General features: G+C 37.9%; 1 protein-coding gene across 2 annotated transcripts in view; it reads right to left on the reverse strand.

Moving 5' to 3' along the window:
* The window catches only part of LOC132377719 (inositol hexakisphosphate kinase 2-like), a 30,594-nt gene extending 11,983 nt beyond the window's left edge, over positions 1–18,611 (reverse strand). Inside the window, exons 1-2 of one of the 2 annotated variants that reach the window (XM_059943983.1) lie at positions 18,453–18,597; positions 12,727–12,800 (exon numbers count right to left, since the gene is read on the reverse strand). The gene's annotated coding sequence lies outside the window, so the exon portion shown is untranslated. Of the gene's footprint in view, positions 1–12,726; positions 12,801–18,452 lie in introns of both variants that reach the window. The other variant, XM_059943982.1, reaches the window with a different exon arrangement.
* Positions 18,612–20,289: the final 1,678 nt, after the last annotated feature.

The following is a 20,289-nucleotide window of genomic DNA, read 5'->3' on the forward strand; positions in this document are numbered from 1 at the left end:
CAAGAAAAAATGGATTATTATTTGATATCAAAATATTGCAGAATAGAGGTAATCAGCCAGGGTTATGTGACTAGTTTACAACATAAAAGGCACCTTTCTGCCAAGCCATCAATTTAGGAGAACAGCTACACCCATGATAGGTTTTGAACAGTTAAAGGTACCTTCATTGCATGGAGAGTTTATGACTCTCAATATATTTGTCTATATATAGGACAACGAAATTATTAAAATAAAATGCTTCATTTTGGAACTATATATCAGTAGATGTAATATCCATATCAACTGCTCAGAAACATGTAGTTTGTGACAAATATATTAGTGTATGCATTTCCTCAGCCTATTAAAAGCAATGAAAACTTATCTAAAATAACAAGATATCTTAAGGTTCATTCTGCACCTAGAACAGCTAAACAAACTTTAAATTTACAGAGACATGGGGGAAAATATAGATTACAGATAGCTATAATTTTTCTGGAATATTCAGTTTTAAGTTTTACATTGTTTTTGATTACAATGCCTAAACTGAAGTTACATCAGAACACTCCAAAACTACAAAAACACCAATCGACGGAAGTGTGGCAGCCGCAAAGCAAACTGCCAAACTGAAAGCAAATTGATTTTCTTATTAGAAGCACCAAACAAACCACGTCACAATGGAATATAAGTGGATTTTAATGGCAAATAAAAATCACATGCACAAAACAAGCTAAAAGCTCAGTCAAGAACCCAAGTTATCAAATCCATACATAAAGAGATGGAATATTTCCCCTATTTGTGTTCTATTTGCTGAAATAGACATTTTGATATTGCACATTCTCCAACACACCATTCAAATGGACAGATGAAAGCAATAAGCAAACTGATGATCAGATCTTCCAGGCTTTCCATTATGCCATGAGTGTCAAGGGTTCCTGGATTTTTGACAGTTCACTGATGCCAAAAACCTGACAAAGTTCACTGTTGAGCAAAGCTCTTACCATCCAAGTCTAGACCTTCAAAGGGTCCCTGGAAAGACTGATTATACAAGTCAGACTGCAGTTTATATTACAAACAGGAGCTGCAGCAGAGAGAGAGGTCAAGTCAGTAGCCTATAATTACAGAATCTCTCAAACTCTGGGAACAAAATCATTTAATTTTGTTAAATAATAAGCTGCAGGTGTTTTACTCAAATCAACTTTTCATTAGATCAGGGTACTTAACCTGGAGTACATGAACCCCTTTGGCGGGGCATGGCGTCAGTGAACTTGGATGGGAATAATTTTACACCTTTAATTTCACTAACCTCAAACTGAAATTTAACATTTCCTTCAATAAAGAATTAGGCAACAAACCAGAGTAGAATTAACAGTACCTGTGACTTTGACCCCAATAGAAATCACAGATATTTTCATATCACATTACAGCTGTTACAAGTATCTCAAAATATCGTACTAATCTTCACCAATTCAAAATTATGGTAGTCATTAGACATGCCTCCAGATCGAACATGCTCACAGTCTTTCTGCCTGCAGACCCTTGTACGACATAGCTGGCCAACTATCAGGCATCTCTGTGATAAAGGTCCAACAAAGCGTGTGTTGCTTTGTCCATCCCAGTTTAATGCTCTTATTCAAGCTAAGCGACAATTAAGACAGATTGTCTTTAAAAATAAAAATTAGTTTTAACTTGCCTATATTTTAAATATATAGTCTTGTTATATAATGTGTTAAAAAAGCATATATATTACAAATAATTTTTTAATATTTTGATTACAGTATTTCAATATAATTAGTTTCTTTTGTAATCCTAAATACTTGATTTTATATATTTAAATGCACTATTATGAGAAGGGGTCGTTCATAGGCTTCATCGGACTGCTAAAGGGGCCCAAGGCATTAAAAAAAGGTTAAGATGGTTCAGAAATCCAACTTATCTAGAAATATCAAATTTATCTAGAATTTTGTTTCTCTACAGCCACTAAAAATATAGGTTAAGGAAACTATATAAAGTGTAATTTTAATATTTAAACAAAACTGTTCCAGGTAATATTTAACATAAGGAACCCCGTAGACCAATTTGGATGGCTGAACTAAAATGACTAAACATTTGAGCTTTGAAAAAAACAATCTTAACACTGAAGTTTTAGTTTTCACTACCACTATTACTTATGCACAGATACAAAGAAGCAGTTCCCTGCCTCAACTTTAAACCTAAATGACAGTGCATAAAATTAATTACTAATAAAACCAGGCACTATTGTATTACTTAACTCAATAGCCAAGAAAACATATATTGTAAATTAATAAAATAATCAGCTAATTAACAAGTGAAAGCAAAATGATAGAAGTTGATTCCACCCGAGATTTCTTTCAAGGAAATGCATATAAGCATAATTATACCAGTTCAGCATTTTTGAAGAATTGTACAAACACAGCTGGTAAAAAAAATGCTTATTCTGTAAACCAAGAATAACAAAAACAAAAGCAGTTGCTGAACATATAAAATAAAGCAAAAATGCCACCAGCACTCCACGGATTGATCAGCATGTCTGGAGAGAATTCATGATTCAGGCCAATGCTTTCATCAGAACTAAATAAGGTTAGAAAATCAACAGATATTACAAGACAAGGATGAATAAATAACATGTGGATGTATGGGCAAATGAGTGACATATTGGTGAAAGAATGTTAATCACAGCAAACCTTCTGGAAGAATGGTCAAGGAGAATAAGATTAAGAAAGAAACAAAAAAGATCAATGGTGATATACGAAATGCCACATTTGTTAATATGACGAATCCTCAATTTATGGAGAGGATTTGTTCCTAGAAATGTTTCATTAACGAAGTTTTGTCAATCGGAAAGACTGCAATAATTGCATCATGCCCATTTCAGCATAGTGTACCCTCATGCCATCCTTAACAGTGAAAAATAAATTGACAAGTTGAAAATAAGACCCCAAAACTCAGAAGTGAAAAACCGCAAACTATGTAAATTAAGGAATATTTGCACTTATCCGGTGCTAGGCTCCAGTTCTTTGATTGGATAATGTATCTACTGAGAGGTTTGAGCTAAAAATTTCCCTGCATTTTAATCAAATGTAGACATGCTGCAACCTACAGCTCAGCAGTGCAAGAGTACCAAGGTTTTTTTATTTAAAGATTCTGCTCAACTTCAACAATTCTAATTTGCTAGCAGGCATAACAGGTGCTTACAACAAAGCTGTGAGCTACAAGTAGATTACAGTGATTAAATATAAAATTAAGGATAGTGAACCAGAAGAAAAACTAAGAAAACAGTATAATCTCCAGTCTCTCCAATGCATTCATTGGAAATACATATTAATGTAAAAAAAGATCAGGTAGTTGAACAAAGCGACAGAAGGAACAAAACCAGACCATCACATGAAATTGCAAATTCATCTACTGAGCACAATATTTAAAATTTCCACAGCGCAATTTCTAATCAAGTCAAATGTTACTGCAAAACTCATGAAATTTAAATTGGTCTTAATGAGTATTTTGAACTTGGTACTAATATAAATTCAATCTACACACAAGTGGATAGGAGTATTAATAGAAATAGCCAGAAGTTTGGAAAATCTGCCAGTCCAGTACCAAAGTCCTGAGAGTGCCAGGTCATCAGAATTGTTCTGCATTTTCATCTAAAGCTCAATCAAGAGTGATTTCCACTATAAATACACTATTGTTTCAACTCTCACCATTTAAAATCAATTTAAAGAATTATACCTTTCAAACTCTGAGTTTTGCTCACTGCAGTTTCAAGCTTGGAGATACCAGAAACAGCCGTCAGTGAAAATGAAAAAGGAACCATGAAGAGTTTGAAGGCATCAACAATCATCTTGAATGTTACAATTAAAACAGAGATTGATGATGCAACAATTTCTAACTAGCGTCAATTGCGTGCACTTTTGTGGCCATTAGACACTACACTCTGCTTACAGCGAACAGTTTTAAAATACTGTCAGTTGTGCATGCTGATGTTGGTATTCATTTGGGCCAACCAACATCAATGTAGAAAGCAGTGATTTTTTTGACACTACTTCATGCTGGAAGGCAATGAAGGAAGTCCATTATTTCCACCAAGCTGATTTTGTTCATTTACAGTCAAAAGAACACAGCAGCATACACTGGATGAATTCCTCCATCAATTAACTATAAGGAACTAATAGTTTTATAGTATTGTAATGATAGAAATATTGTTCTAATTTGTTCTGTAATTCATTTAAATACATAGCTTGTTACTCAATTAAATGTAGTTTGTCTTTTTAAAATTATTTCAATGGAATTTCGGCTAATTGGGGCAGCCACTCAATTGTGCCGAATTGTACTGGTCCAGATTAACTGCAATCCACTGTATTCAGGGTTTTAAAATATTCTAGCTAAACTAAATATCTTAATCTGGATATGTAACATATATAACCAACAGTGCATGAAAAAACCAGAGTACAGGCTTCAATTTAAATTATGCATAACCACAAGTGTACAGCTTTCAAAGGCAGCACCACAAAATTATTTGATCTTAATGATATTCTTCTCTACAATAGGAATTTATAACTTAGTATCAAAAGCTCAATGACAAACTGAAGATTTTATATAATGTATTATTTAAGTTACTTGTTAGCAACAAAAGAAGCCATTTAACAATTTGCAACCAATTAGCCACATCATCACCAACTCTGGTGCTTGATATATAGCTAAAAGTTCTATTGCTAAAATTTCAAACAAATGTCAAACAACTTAAAATAGTATTTTAAAAGAGGCCCTTGGTGAAGAATAAAAGGGCAAATAATACTTCCATGCTGATTTCATCAACAGGTACAAAAGCAGTTGAGTAGATCAATTTGAAAGAAAATGTGTAAGTACATGCATAACCAATGATTTCTAGGACTTAACACTATGAGCATTTTGTAGTTTTCAATTGAAAACTGAACTTTGCACTTGGGTTGCATTAAGAACATCAGTAAATGTACACTGATGGATCTACAGCAGAAGTTGAGAACATATTTATTTCTCCGATTCTCAAAAGCCGAATGTATTTCCCATTTCAAATGCTAACTTTCACAAAATAAACTCAACTTCCTTCTTGTACCATGAATATGCACCAGTCAAAACCTGCTCCTGGCTGCTTATCCCTTTTACATTAGAAGGAAAGCAAATTTTGTCAAATTCAAACTATAAGCGTTGTATGGAATTACCAAATTACCCATGTTTAACAACTTCAGAAAGTGAAAATTCCGCCAGTCAGGTATTTCTAAGTGTAAAAAACAGATGTGAATTTTTATAGTGAAAAATCACTCTATACCCAACAGTTCCTACGACAGAAATAGAATCAAATAACTACACCATCTCAATAACAAATAGCGACACAAAAATTGTGAATAAATTCAATGCAATTTCCCATACAAGGTAGCTGGATTAAATACACAACATTAGCAAAATCATATGCAGCTCAGTTTCTACAAGCTGTACATTGAATATACTGCCATCTCATTCAAATTCATTTCTTTCATTCCATATCGATAAATGCCATTAAAAAAAGCAGTGTCATATGTGTAGGTTCCAACACCACCCATCAACCATCTCTGCTTTGGGTCTATATTCAGTATGAAATTTTGCTCCAAAACAGAAATATATTTATTAAACAAAAAGAAAAAAGCTGCAGAAACTGTACAGGGATCTGGTCTTGATGGTAAATCTTGATTAGGTAATTAAGATTCTGAACTGATCTGCCAAGGCTTATTAATGGAAGGGATCCAGATTAAGTAAAACCATTGCATTTCAAAGTGAATGCTTATAATTATGAACAATTATAAATTCTACACACAATTGTGAATAAAAAAAAGCTATTTGCTTTTACCAATTGAAATTCAAGCTTCACAATACATTGCTTTGAATGTGAAATATGAAAACGCAAATTAACAATGTACCAAATTCAGCAACGCATGGCTGACCTACACCTACATTTGATTTCAACAGATCAAACTTTAATTGCTAAATGGCATTGGAAATTGCCAAGACAGACTGAATTTAATTTTAGATGTATCCATTCAAATCCAGATTTCATTTGTGTAAGACTTCAATAGCAACCAACCTATTTACTGCAGGTTATTTGCATTGCTACAGAATGATGTAGTTAATTCAGAAAGATCCATAAAAGTAATGTCACTCTGTCTTCCACATTTTGTGCATCACCAATTATCCAAATTCACCCCAGCTCACAAATGGAAATGTACGTAACGAAATATGCTAGCCCACATTTTTCTATCATTGTCAGCAATTGCATGCACTTGAAACAGCTTGACAACTGCTATTGTGGATTTTATCATAACTATATTGATAGGTTCCAACAAAAAGTGTTAAAAACGATTTAAAATCACATTTTAAGTGCATGCAACTGCTGACAATGATTAAAAAAAATAAATAAACCATCACTTTTAAGCATAAATTGATAAAGTTGTGGAATTCTGAAATATTTTGCGATTGCTCTCAGAGTGGAAATAAAGGAAGCCTTTCCTGGTTGCTGCCTATGACTAGTGGTGTTCTACTAGTGTTGGTGTTGGGAGTACTTCTTTTTACATTGTATATCAATTGATGGCTTCGTAGCCAAATTTTTGGACAATACGAAGATAGGTGGAGGGGATGGTGGTATTGAGGAAAAAGGGAATCTGCAGGACTTAGACACATTAGGAGAATGGGCAAAGAAGTGGCAAATGGAATATAGAGTAGGGAAGTGTATGCGTGTATACTTTGGTAGAAGGAAAAGAGGCACAGACTATTTTCTAAACTGAAAGAAAATTCAAAAATTGTATTTACAAAGGAACTTGGGAGTCCTTGCACAGGATTCCCAAAAATAAATTTTGCAGGTTGAGTTCATAAAGGAAGGCAAATGCAATGACCGCATTCAAGAGGACTAGAATACTAAAGCAAGGATTCTCGACTTCCTAACGAAGACCACAATCTGTGTGGATTGGTGACAACATTTACTCCTCGCTGATTATCAACACTGGTGCACTTCAGGGGTGTGTGCTTAGCCAAGACTGTGTGGCTCAAATGTCTATAAATTTGCTGATACCACCATTGTTGGTAGAATCTCAGGTGGTGACGAGAGAGCATACAGGAGTGAGATATGCTAACTAGTGAAGTGGTGTCGCAGCAAAAAACTTTCACTCAACATCAGTAACATGAAAGAGCTGATTGTGGACTTACACCATAAGATATGGAAGCAGAAGTAGGCCATTCGGCCCATTGAGTCTGCTCCGCCATTCACTCATGGGCTGATCCAATTCTTCCAGTCATCCACACTCCCCGCCTTCACTCCATACCCTTCGATGCCGTGGCTAATCAAGAACCTATTTCTGTCTTAAATACACCCAATGACTTGGCCTCCACCACCAATCGTGGTAACAAATTCCACAGATTTACCACCATTTGATTAAAGTAATTTCTCTGCATCTCAGTTCTAAATAGACATCCTTCAATCCTGAAGTCACACCCCCTTGTCCTGGACTCCCCTATCATGTGAAACAACTTTGCCTTATATGTTCAGGCCTTTTAACATTTGGAATGTTTCTATGAGATTCCCCCCCCTCCCCCATTCTCCTGAACTCCAGGGAATACAGCCCAAGAGCTGCCAGACATTCTTCATACTGTAACCCTTTCATTCCTGGAATCATTCTTGTGAATCTTCTCTGAACCCTCTCCAATGTCAGTATATCCTTTCTAAAATAAGGAGCCCAAAACTGCACACAATACTCCAGGTGTGGTATCACAAGTGCCTGATAGAGCCTCAACATCACATCCCCATTCTTATATTCTATACCTCTAGAAATGAATGCCAACATTGCATTCAACTTCTTCATAACCAACTCAACCTGGAGGTTAACCTTTAGGGTATCTTACACAAGGACTCCCAAGTCCCTTTGCTCCTCTGCATTTTGAATTCTCTTCCCATCAAAATAATAGTCTGCCCGTTTATTTCTTTCACCAAAGTGCATGACCATACATTTTCCAACATTGCATTTCATTTGCCACTCCTTTGCCCATTCCCCTAAACTATCTAAGTCTCTCTGCAGGCTTTCTGTTTCCTCAACACTATTCGCTCTTTCGTCTATCTTTGTATCATCAGCAAATTTAGTCACAAATCCATTAATACCATAGTCCAAATCATTGACATACATCGTAAAAAGCAGCAGTCCCAACAACTACCCCTGCGGAACTTCTCTGGGCCAGCCAGAATAGGATCCCTTTATTTCCACTCACTGTTTTCTCTGCCGACCAGTCAATGCTCCACTCATGCTAGTAACTTCAAGGAGTGATGTCTCAGAAAGGCAGTGTTCATTATCAGGGACCTCCAGCACCCAGGGCATGCCCTTTTCTCACTGTTACCATCAGGTAGGAGGTACAGAAGCCTGAAGGCACACACTCGCAATTCAGGAACAGCTTCATCCCCTCATCCATCCAATTCCTAAATGGATATTGAACCCTTGTTCACTACCTCACTTTTTAATATATTATTTGTGTTTTTGCGCTATTTTTAATCTATACAATATACGTACACTGTAATTGATTGATTTATTATATAATTATTTTATTTTGTTTTTTTCTTCTATATTTAGGAGAGTGGGCAAAGAAATGGCAGATGAGATACAATGTTGAGAAATGTGCGGTTGTACATTTTGGAAGAAGAAACAATCAGGCAGATTATTATTTAGATGGGGAGAAAATTCAAAAATCTTAAGTGCAAAGGGACTTGGGGGTCCTAGTGCAGGTTACCCTAAAGGTTAACCAGCAGGTTGGGTCGGCAGTAAGGAAAGCAAATGCTATGTTGGCATTCATTTCAATAGTGTATAAGAGTAAGGAAGTGTTGATGAGGCTCTATGGGGCACTGGTGAGACCCCATTTGGAATGCTGTGTGCAGTTTTGGGCCCCCTATCTTAGAAAGGATGTGCTGATGTTGGAGAGAGTTCAGAGAAGATTCACGAGGATAATTCCTGGAATGCAGGGACTAACATATGAGAAGCGTTTGTTGGCTCTTGAGATTGTATTCATTAGAGTATAGAAGAATGAATGGTCTAGAAACAGGACATTTGACCCAACTGCCAATGCCAACAACGATTCCCATCTAATTTGATCCTATTGTCCATTACAATATGCAACATCTCCATGTAGCACTTTCACTATGTCTATAAATGTCTAGTTTTAAAGAAATTTATTCAAGTATCGCTAATATAGAAAGACTTCTTGAAGTCAATACAACTTTAAAATTTTCAAAGTTACTCAAAGTACACACAAAAATGTTCAATTCTACCCATATTCCGAAAGCACATTTTAAACTTTTTTCTGGATCAAATCAAATGCAGAAGTACAAACACATGTTCAGCAGAAAAACAGTCAGTGCTAAGCACAAAACTGCAGTTTGTTTCCTTTCTTAGGAGACTTAGAACTGCTACTTCCTATTGAATATATTTTGCAAAGCTCACCAACACCTCTAAAGAAATTTGGCACTCTCCATCAACCGTTACCAAATTTCATTGACACACCACAGAAAGCAGTCTATAAAGATGCATAGCAGCTTGATACACCAGCTGCTCTGCATGTGACAGCAACAAACTTCAGGGAACTGTGGACAACAGCTCAGCACATCGAAACCTGCTTCCCCTCTATGATCGCTATACTTCTTGCTGCTTCAGTAAAACTGCGAGCATAATCAAAACCCCCACCCATCCCAGACATTCTCTTCTCCCTTGTTATCAGACAAAAGATACAAAACTCTGTAAAGCAAGTACCATCAGACCCAAAGACACTTTCTACCCCAATATCATAATACCTCACAAGCTACCTTGTTATGATCATGCACATGATTGTTTACATGCACTGGAGTAATTTAGGAACCGCTTCTTCCCCTCTGCCATGCAACTCCTAAATTGACATTGAAACCATGAACACTACCTCACTTTTATTTTTATATATATTGTTTTTGCATTATTTTTAATCATATATATCTTACTGTAATTGATTTACTTATTTATTTTTCTATATTATCATGTATTGCATTGTACTGCTGCTGCTATGTTAACAAATTTCACGACACATGCCGGTAATAATAAACCTGATTCTCAGTTTGTGTAAGCTGTTAAACTTGATTCTGCATTATTATTGCTTTATCTGTTCTATCTAGATGTACTATGTAATGTACCGTATGAACCGTACGCAAGATACTGTATTGTAGTACATGTGGAAGCAAAAACCAAAGCAAAACTTCACTATTTTGCTCTCTTTGCATTTATTTATACAGTATTGTGCAAAGATCTTACACATATAACTAGAGTTAAGAATTTTGCGCAGCACTATATTTGTCAACGTGGAATGGAGAGCAAGTTTGTAAATCAAAGGATGTTGAGAATGGCGAAAGTGCAGCCGACATGGGAGGGATGTCAGACAGGTGGCAGGGAAGGAGTGCCAGCGGTGGGGGTGGCACAGAGACACCAGGCAATGTCAGTTGATTCCAAACAATTTATTGATTATTACAGAATGTCTCTCTCTGGTGCTTCCTACTATTCCCCCCCTCTTTCCCTTTGCCCAACCATGTTACCCCTCTCACTGCTCCTTCCCACACAGTTCACAACAGAGACCCACATCAGAATCAGGTTTATCACTCATGTCATGAAATTTGTTATTTGTTATTTTTCCAACAGCAGTACAATGCAAAAGTCAGGCACCTTAGCTACACGTGCCTAAGACCTTTGCACAATAATAAACCAATTCTAATGAAAAATTTTGGTTCCAAATGTTTGAAATAGGTCATAGAAGGTTAACACGAGTGAATCTGCAGATGCTGGAAATAAATAAAAAAAACACGAAATGCTGGCAGAACTCAGCAGGCCAGACAGCATCTATGGGAGGAGGTAATAACGACGTTTCAGGTCGAAACCCTTCATCAGGAGTGAAGTAACATGAGATGGTCGAGGGGGGATAAGAAGTGGGGGGAGGGATAAAGTAGAGAGCTGGGAAGTGATAGGCTGGAGGGAAATAGGCTGGGGGAAGGTGGAGAATTATGGGAAATAAAAGAGAAAGAAGGATCGGGCTGGGGGGAGAGATTATAGTGAGAGGAGAAAGGAGAAAGAAAGAGAACCAAACCAAAATAATAGATAGAGATGGGGGTAAGGGTGGGGGGCAGGGGTATCAACGGAGGTCAGTGAGTTGGATGTTCATGCCGGCACAAAGGAGGCTACCTAGGCGGGAGATAAGGTATTGCTCCATTAACCTGCGTGTGGCCTCATCTTGACGGTAGAGGAGGCCATGGACAGACATGTCGGAGTGGGAGTGGTCTGTGGAATTGAAGTGTGTGGCCACAGGGAGATCCCGCCACTGCTGGAGGACTGAGCGTCGGTGTTCGGCAAAACGGTCTCCCAGTCTGCGGCGGGTCTCCCCAATGTATAAATGGCCACATTGGGAGCACCGGATACAGCATATCACCCCAGCTGACTCGCAGGTGAAGTGGTGCCTCACCTGAAAAGACTGTCTGGGGCCTGGGATGATGGTGAGGGAAGAAGTGTGGGGGCAGGTGTAGCACTTCTTCCATTTGCAGATGAGTGCCCGGAGGGAGGTCCGTGGGGAGGGATGGGAGGTGATGAATGGACAAGGGAGTCACGTAGGGAGCGATCCCTGCAGAAAACTGAGGGGGGGGGAGAGGGGAAGATGTGGTTGGTGGTGGGATCACGTAGGAGGTGGCAGAAGTTACGGAGGATTATGCGTTGGATCTGTAGGCTGGTAGGGTGATAGGTGAGGACCAGGGGGACTCTATCCCTGGTGGGCTGGCGGGGGGATGGGGTGAGGGCAGAGGTTCTTGAAATACGGGAGACGTGATGGAGGGCAGAGTTGATAGTGGACGAAGGGAAGCCGCTTTCTTTAAAAAAGGAAGACATCTCCTTTGTCCTAGAATGAAAGGCCTCATCACAGAAAGTTGTTTATTTAGAAATAACATGCAGTGTAGACCTTACAAGCCTTTCAACTCATGCCATTTAACCCTAACCTAATCAAAGGACAAGTTACAAACAATTAGCCTACAACACACACAAAATGCTGGTAGAACACAGCAGGTGAGGCAGCATCTATAGGGAGAAGCGCTGTCGACGTTTCGGCCCGAGACCCTTCGTAAACAATAAACAATTAGCCTATCTGTTAAGTGTTTAGGCTAGTAAGAAACCAGAGCACCCAAAGAAAAACCACGCATTCCACAGGGAGGACACTCCTCACGGAGGACATTGAAATTGAACTCCAAACTCCAAGCGTGCTAGCATGGTAGCCCATGATGTCCCTGTTTGAATTAAAAAGTAGTGTACAAGCTACAGATTTCTTCAGTCACTAGAATAAACAGAACCAGCAACTACTGAATGTACACATTCAAAGCTCATCTACTCAGAAGGCTGTGAAAGAACTGAACAATCACATCATGACATTAGTGACAAACACATTTTGTATTTACCTAGCAAAAGTTAAGCACTTTTTAATCAGATCAAAATGTATTTTATTTCTCTAAGTGGCAACTTGAAGAAATTAAAAGCCATTCACCATGATTAACATTACTGAGTTTAATCCTATATGTTAAACATAAAGGATTTCAGGTTGTCGAATTTTCCCAACTCCAGATTTTTAATTCAAACAATTACTGTATATCCCATTCAATGAAATTGAAGTGTAAAAGGTAAAAGAAATCAAATTCATTACCTTATGCATATGCATGTGTTTAAATATTACTTCCAGATCAGACAGACATTATGCAGTAGTGTCTTGGGATAAACCTGACAGCAACCAATAAAACTGAGTTTAATATAAATCAGCTTGTAGGATGAAATGTGCTACTTATTAATATGAAATTATATTGATAAAGGTGGACCTATTTTGAAAAATTTTCCACAATCTCCATAACTGTAATCCAATAAACTATTTTAATATTCATTATTAAACCTGCATATCTAAAAAAAAGTGAAGGTAGACACAAATGGAGAATTGAAAACATTGCCAGATAAAATAACTGTTCACTTCTACGTGCAACTCAAGACAGGATGACTAAAATAAATACTCCTTCCTCTAGATCATATCAGCAGTTTTACTCACAGATCTATTTTGTGAAAAAGTTGTCCTTTGCCAGTTTCAGATATACAGCCAGAAAATGTTACGTCCTACACACCTACATTATCTAACTACCATCTTTAAACTTGGGATTTAAAAACTCTTCACAGATATAATGGAACAAAAACAAAATCAATGTGAAGCCAAAGGAAAAGATATTAGGAAGATTGAGTAAAAATCCTAATAAAATGTTGGCCTCTGAAACCAGTTGTATGATAAGAATTTCAGGAAAAATGATGCCAGCAGAAAATACAGAAATGAGGGAATGGGATGTGTTAAAATTAAAAAGAAAAAAGTCTAAATAAATCAGACACAGCAAGACAGGTGAGACAATACAGAAAGTAGATATAGAGTGAAATGCAGTAATAGAAGCATTTAAGATCAGACTAATAAAAGTGAAAGGATATAGGTAGAAGCGGTTTGCACTAGGTACATTTTAAAGAACAGGAAGCCAGCTAAAAGTTAACTTGGATGAAACAATGAGAAAAGAATAGCAAGTTAATGGAATTAGTGGTAAGGATACTATAATTTCCAGAGGAACCAATGATGATGACATGAGTCTTTGATAGTCTAAGTGAATGAAATTATCACTATATCAAAAGAAATGGTAAGAGAATACTTTGGAGAAGGTTGGCAAGAATTTGCAAAGTGGTTACTTTGTAGACATCAGAAACTAATTAAGAATACTCACAGGAATTGCTGTTAAGAAAATATTCACATTAGGAACAGGTAATCATTATGGTCAAGCAGGTTAACAGAGCCAATGCTGGAAATGCATGCAATAATAATTCCAGTGCACAAGACATTAACAATTAACATTGTGGTTGATTGTGTCAGATATGATTAAGTGCAAAGGCTGTAGTCATCTTGCAAACTGCATCATTAGATGTTATGACGCTCATGGAAGTTTGAAAACTGGTAAGGTACAAATTTTACTGAATGGTAGATCAGACAATATACAAGCCCTAGACATTTACTACCAACAATCCACTCAATATCCTGTATTAAGCATAGCAACTCCCAAGTTCTTTAAAAAAAGTCTGGAGGAAGCAGTTCAACAAATGTAAATGTCAGTTAATTACTGCAACACCATAATGTCAACAAATATATCAAGTTAATAACAATTAACTATTTAACTTGGCAAAAAAAATACTATATGCTTCTATTTGGTAAAGTGCCATCTGGAATTGATGGTAACAACTTCATTTCTGAATCGATGGGTCACAATAAGTGCAGCACGTGTAATATTTCAGCTTTCCCCCTGAGGAAATATCAAACATCAAAGGACATTAGATCTAAAGTTTCCTGCAACATCCTGTATGTGCAAGACCATCGGTCACAAATCGATGTTTATTTTAAACCTTTTAACACGCAAATTAAGAAAGGGGTAGGCCATCCAGCCCTGTCAAGAGTACTTTGGTATTCAATATGATCGTAATTGCCATGCAATACTATCCCCAACCTTCTCATTGTTGCCATGGAGGCAAATGCAATCCAGAAGCCCAATGGTGGGACACTGAATTTTCCAATTTCAGGAAATCCCATATTCCCTTCCCGCCTGCAACAGTCCAGGGGTTCTCTGTCCTCCCTTTCATCTCTCCCCAACCTTGCTACCTAAACACATCACTTGGTTCCATTAGCCCATCCTCCACATATCTACGTCAGTTTCTTCTCCATGGCTCACCTTTCCCATCCTCCCCCTTCAAAATGCCAATCATTCTTCCCTTATCTGTCTCCACCTGTCACCTACTTTCCTTTGTCTCTACCCTCCAAAACCCCCACCTGCTCCACATGCTTTTTTTTTCTTTTTATGTTTCCACCTAGCACCTACCAGCGTATCTTATTACTCCCTCATCTGGTTCCATCCATCACCTCCCAGCCTCGGTTCCACTTTGTTCTCACATCTAGATATGCCAACCCCAAGTTACAACTCGTCAGCTTACAGAAATCCTCCCTTACAGAACTCACAAATCATTACGCAAAAATCTGAGATACAGAATAAAATTTGCTTTCATGGTACCTGTATGAAATAAACAAACAAACCAGTTTTTCCAATGTGAGTTTAAGATGCATGTGCTGATAACACTGAAATCAGAATCAGATTTAACATCACTGGCATATGTCATCAAATTTGTTATTTTGTGGCAGAAGTACAATGCAATACATAATTAAAAAACTATAAATTACTAATATATATATATATAAACAAAAATAAAGCAGTAGGGCAATAAAGCAAAGAAAAGTTAAGTAGGATCATGGTTTCATTATCCATTCAAAAATCTGATGACAGAGGGTGAAGATGTTGTTTTTGAGTGTGTCTTCAGACTCCTGTATCTCCTCTCTGATGGTAGCAAAAAGAGCATATCTTAGGTGATAGGGACCCTTAATGATGGAAGGCCACCTTCTTGAAAGTAGCAGTATGCAGCGCTTCCAAGGTAAGCAAAGGCTTTCGAGGGAGGGAATCAACAGGATATTGGCTTCCCTTCCTTGAAACTATGTTCAGAGGTTCAATCCAAAACACTGACCAATCTTTTGCTAACAGATGCAGCTAGGCACACTAAGTTCTTACAGCAATTTTTCATTGGGTCTATTATATTCAGCCAACCAAATATTTAATACAGAATTGTTTAGCCTAGGTTGAAACTGAGTCTTCATACATAGATAGAAAACTGCAGATATCCCACATTAAGTTGAACTTTAGGGTCTAAATAAACACTCTAATGTAGGAACAGAGTTATTTTTTGATATCCATTTAAGCTAACAGTGACCGGAATCAGGTTTAATATCACCAGCATGTGTCATGAAATTTGTTGTTTTGCGACAGCAGTACATAATTAGAAATATGCTTTACAATAAGTATGTATGTAAAATTTTATAAATAGTGAGGTAGTGTATATCACAAAACAACATAAATGTCACATGCTACAATGGACAGTGATATGGCAACTGTGGAAGCTAGTTAGTACAGGGAAAAGTACTATGAACAGATAGCAGAGGTCAGGAATGGTACTTACCATCAAATAGTTACATGGGACCTTTAGCAAAATATGGTGCCACTAAAGAAAGTAGCAAAGGTATCAGCACACAATTTCTGAACTAAGAACCAAATCAGAGGCACTCTGCAATTAAACAACATGGGTAAACTTGTTTAAAGGAACTCAATTCTGATGAGCTATAGAGACATAACTAATAACTAACAAAGGAAACAATTACTTCAAGTAGATCTGTATTATTCCGGAGCATGGGGTGCTGGGAGTTCAAAGTTCCAATATCACCTGTAAGGAGTTTGTACGTTCTCCTCGTTGAATGTATGGGTTTCCTCCCACAGTCCAAAGACTTACCAGTTGGTAGGTTAATTTGTCATTGTAAATTGTCCCATGATTAGTTTATGGTAAAATTGGGGTTGCTGGGCAGAACAGCTCGAAGGGCCAATTCTGCACTGTATCTCTAAATGATACCTTCCTGAAGCTGTATTGGCAGCTGCACCTCTTACACTGACAGGTCACCATCACTATGCTTGTATAATGAGCTGTGACTTTCATTCACTAGTGTTGTAATGGCACAAGCAATGGGCACATTTGTTTAACAGATCATTGGGATGGTGACAATACTGGCAGGATTGAAGCCAGGATTGAAGCTAACTGAAGCAGAACCAGCTAAGTTCCAGTATTCTTCACTGATCCTGAATAATTTCCTAAAGTAACGGCACAAAAATTTCAAGGACACATCTTCCAGGAGTGATGCATCAAAAATGCCAGCATCCATCATTAATGAACCCCATCACCCAGAACATGCCCTCTTCTCATTGCCACCATCAGGGGAGGTACAGGAGCCTGAAGGTACACGTTCAACGGTTCAGGAACAGCTTCTTCCCTCTGCCATCCAATTACTAAATGAACACTGAATCCATGAACACTACCTCACTACTTTTTTTTTGCACTACTTATTTTACAAGAAACATATATATACACCCACACTCCTTACTGTAAATTACAATTCTATGTATTGCAATATACTGCTGCTGCATAACAAAAAATTTCATAATATATTAACCTGATTATCATTGTTACCATCAGGAAGGAGTACATAAGACTGAAGGCACATACTCAATGATTCAAGAATGGCTTCTTCCCCTCTGCCACCGATTTCTTAATGGACATTGAACTCATGAACACTACATCACTTTTTAAATTTGTTTTTGTACTGCTTATATTAACTAACAATGTATACTTACTGTAATTCAGTTTTGCTCAGCATTTATCATGTATTGCATTGTACTGCTGCCACAAGGTTAACAAATTTCATGAGATGAAACTGATTCTGACTTAGATGCTAACCATGGACCCAGAGCACAAGAACAGATAATGATGAGGGCTTAGCAATCAATTCCAGCACTGGGTTTGAGACAGTGATCAGTGACTGTTACAATGCCTTCAACCAAAGCAAAATGCCTGCAAGAAAGTTGCATTATTGATTAGGCACAGAAACAAAGACAGGAATTTTAAAAAACAGAAACATTCTCTGAGCAGGCCGAGGTTGCATTTCTAACTATAACAGAACTTAATCTAATCACAGGCTCAGCCAGCAATCTTTACCCTAATAATATTTTTCATCCACCATTTGTATTATAGGATGAACTGTAAAAGCGAACTTTACATTAGACTGCGCACTTTTCAGACAGCTAATCTATGTAAGAAAGCAACTGTCAAAAGCTTTGCCTCTACTGTGCTTCTTGAATTTACTATGAATGTAGGGAAAAAAATCAATCTCAGTTGTATGTGGTGACATATATGTATTTTGATAATACACTTATTTTCAAATCTACGTCCAACATATAATGAAATTTCCTAAGTGCATTCAAGGAAAACAAAAAGTAAAATCTGGTCAAATCTACTAAATAACTCGTTAAGAGATTTAAAGCCAGCCTATTATTCACGTCTGTTCTTTAACCTCTCTGAGATAGAACATGGAAGCAGGAAAAGAGGGGATTTTGATTGTTGAAGGAACACTCATAATAAGGAAAATAAACACCAATGGAGGGGAAGTCATTTGGAAAGAGAGAATGAGAGTGAAACCTACTGCGGATAATGAAGATACACGAGATAAACAGCGGCAGGTCGATTGAATTTAACCCTGGAGTGGGAGGAATAGTCCGAGATCTGATCCAGAGATGGAGGCGCTCTCAGCCTGTCACTAAGCAACCGAAGGAATGAGGAAGGAAATACATAATTCATCCCAGACCACCCTTGTTTAGGGGATTTACTTAACGCGGGACCCTATCCTGTCATTCCCCGGGTGTTTTTGTAGGGCAGTCTCCTTACCGTGATCAGGACGGCTCTTTCTATGTCTCTACCACTCACACGCCGCACCTTCTTTGTTCTCTGACGGTATAAAATGGCCGCCGACTCTTCCCGTTGACAACAGCACTGCGGCCTCGTTCCTGCATCGCGGGCTAGGGGGCGTGGCCGACCGCAAACCCACCCCCTCACCGCTCCCATTGGACGCTGACCGCGCCTGCGCACGGGGGTCTTGCGTCTCCTCTCGGCTCCCCTGGGGTGCCTTAGCAACAGTAGACCGATTGGTCGAAAACGAAAAATACTACAATATCCTATTGGTTGCTCCCTGAAAATATTGACGTCATTGTTATTAACGTTATTTTCTACAAGGAATAGTTTCTTCCCCTCCCCCTCCAACCTGTTATTTATAGTTTACATCACCCAAGTGTGGTGAACTATGTGCCTGTCTGGACACGCCCCCCCCTGCTGACTGCTCCTGTGGCTCCTCCCACAGGCCCCTGTATAAAGGCGATCTGAGGCCTGACGCTCGGCCTCAGTCTCCAGGACATAGTATGATGGTCACTCACTCCTGGTTCCTTCTTCCAGTCAATAAAAGCCGATATCTCGCCAGTGTGAGTTATTGACGGTGCATCACCAAGTGCAGTATCTCTTCTTTAAATCCACATGGTTACTCTTTTGGAATGATAAGTAGTTATGATCCTTCCTCAATCCTAAATCAGTATTAGATTTAATCTTGTTTATGGATGTAATGTTTTATGCAAAAATTAGCAAATCCACCTTCTATTCCTTTAAAGAACCACACCGCCTTCACCATTTAATGTTGGCAAGTTTTGTATGAAGAAAAATTGATTTGCACGTGACTTGCTAATTGGCATTCGTTTCGCGAGGAGAAGAATGTAAAGCAAGGCTTGATAAGGCGTTGGTTGGTCACACCACATTTGGAACATAGCAAGCCTCGTACCTAAAGAATAATGTTCTGGTCCTGGAGGGGATTGAGAGGAGATTCACAAGAATGATCCCTGGAATGAAAGGCTTGAAGTACAGAGAGTGCTTTCTCTCTGGGGCTATACTCCTTGGAGTTCAGAAGGATCAGGGGGGCATTTCATTGAAACCTATTAGATACTGAAAGACAGAATCAATAATATATTCGGCATATGTCGTGAAACTTGCTAACTTTACAGCAGCTGTACAATGAAATTCATGGTAAATATAGAGAAAAAATTGAATTACGTTAGACTAAATTCCATATGTCTACTAAATGGTTAAAATAAGTGGTGCTAAAAAAACGAATAAAAATGTAGTGAGGTAATGTTCATGGATTCAGTGTCCATTCAGAAATTGGATGCAGAGGGGAAGAAGCTGTTCCTGAATCGTTATGTGTGTGCCTTCAGGCTACTGTACCTCCTTCTTGATGGTAGCAATGAAAACGTGCATGCCCTGGGTGATGGGGGTCCTTAATGATAGATGCTGCCTTTTAAAAAAAATTTAATTGATTTTTTTATGCATTTCTACACCACTACAGCAAAAAAACCCCAAGTCCAAAATAAAAGATTAATACAGTGCAAGATAACCACACAATGATAATATGATTCAAAATAATGATAAAAAAGCACCCAAACTAAAGTCGTGTAATGTTAGTACCCACCCCACCCCCGCAAGAAGAAAAAAACTCCAGACCAACCACAGCAAAATGTAGGAAATATAAATCAGAGCATTCAAACCCCCAAAACTGTACATGAAAATAAGAACAGAAGATAATGATGCCTACTACCAAGAAAAAAAAGCTGAAAGTAAGGGACTGAAAAAAAACTTAGTCTAAGGAAAAGTTATGAAAATATTCAAGAAAGAGTCACCACACCTT

This window comes from Hypanus sabinus, chromosome 19 (assembly GCF_030144855.1).
Source record: "Hypanus sabinus isolate sHypSab1 chromosome 19, sHypSab1.hap1, whole genome shotgun sequence".
NCBI lineage: Eukaryota > Metazoa > Chordata > Chondrichthyes > Myliobatiformes > Dasyatidae > Hypanus > Hypanus sabinus.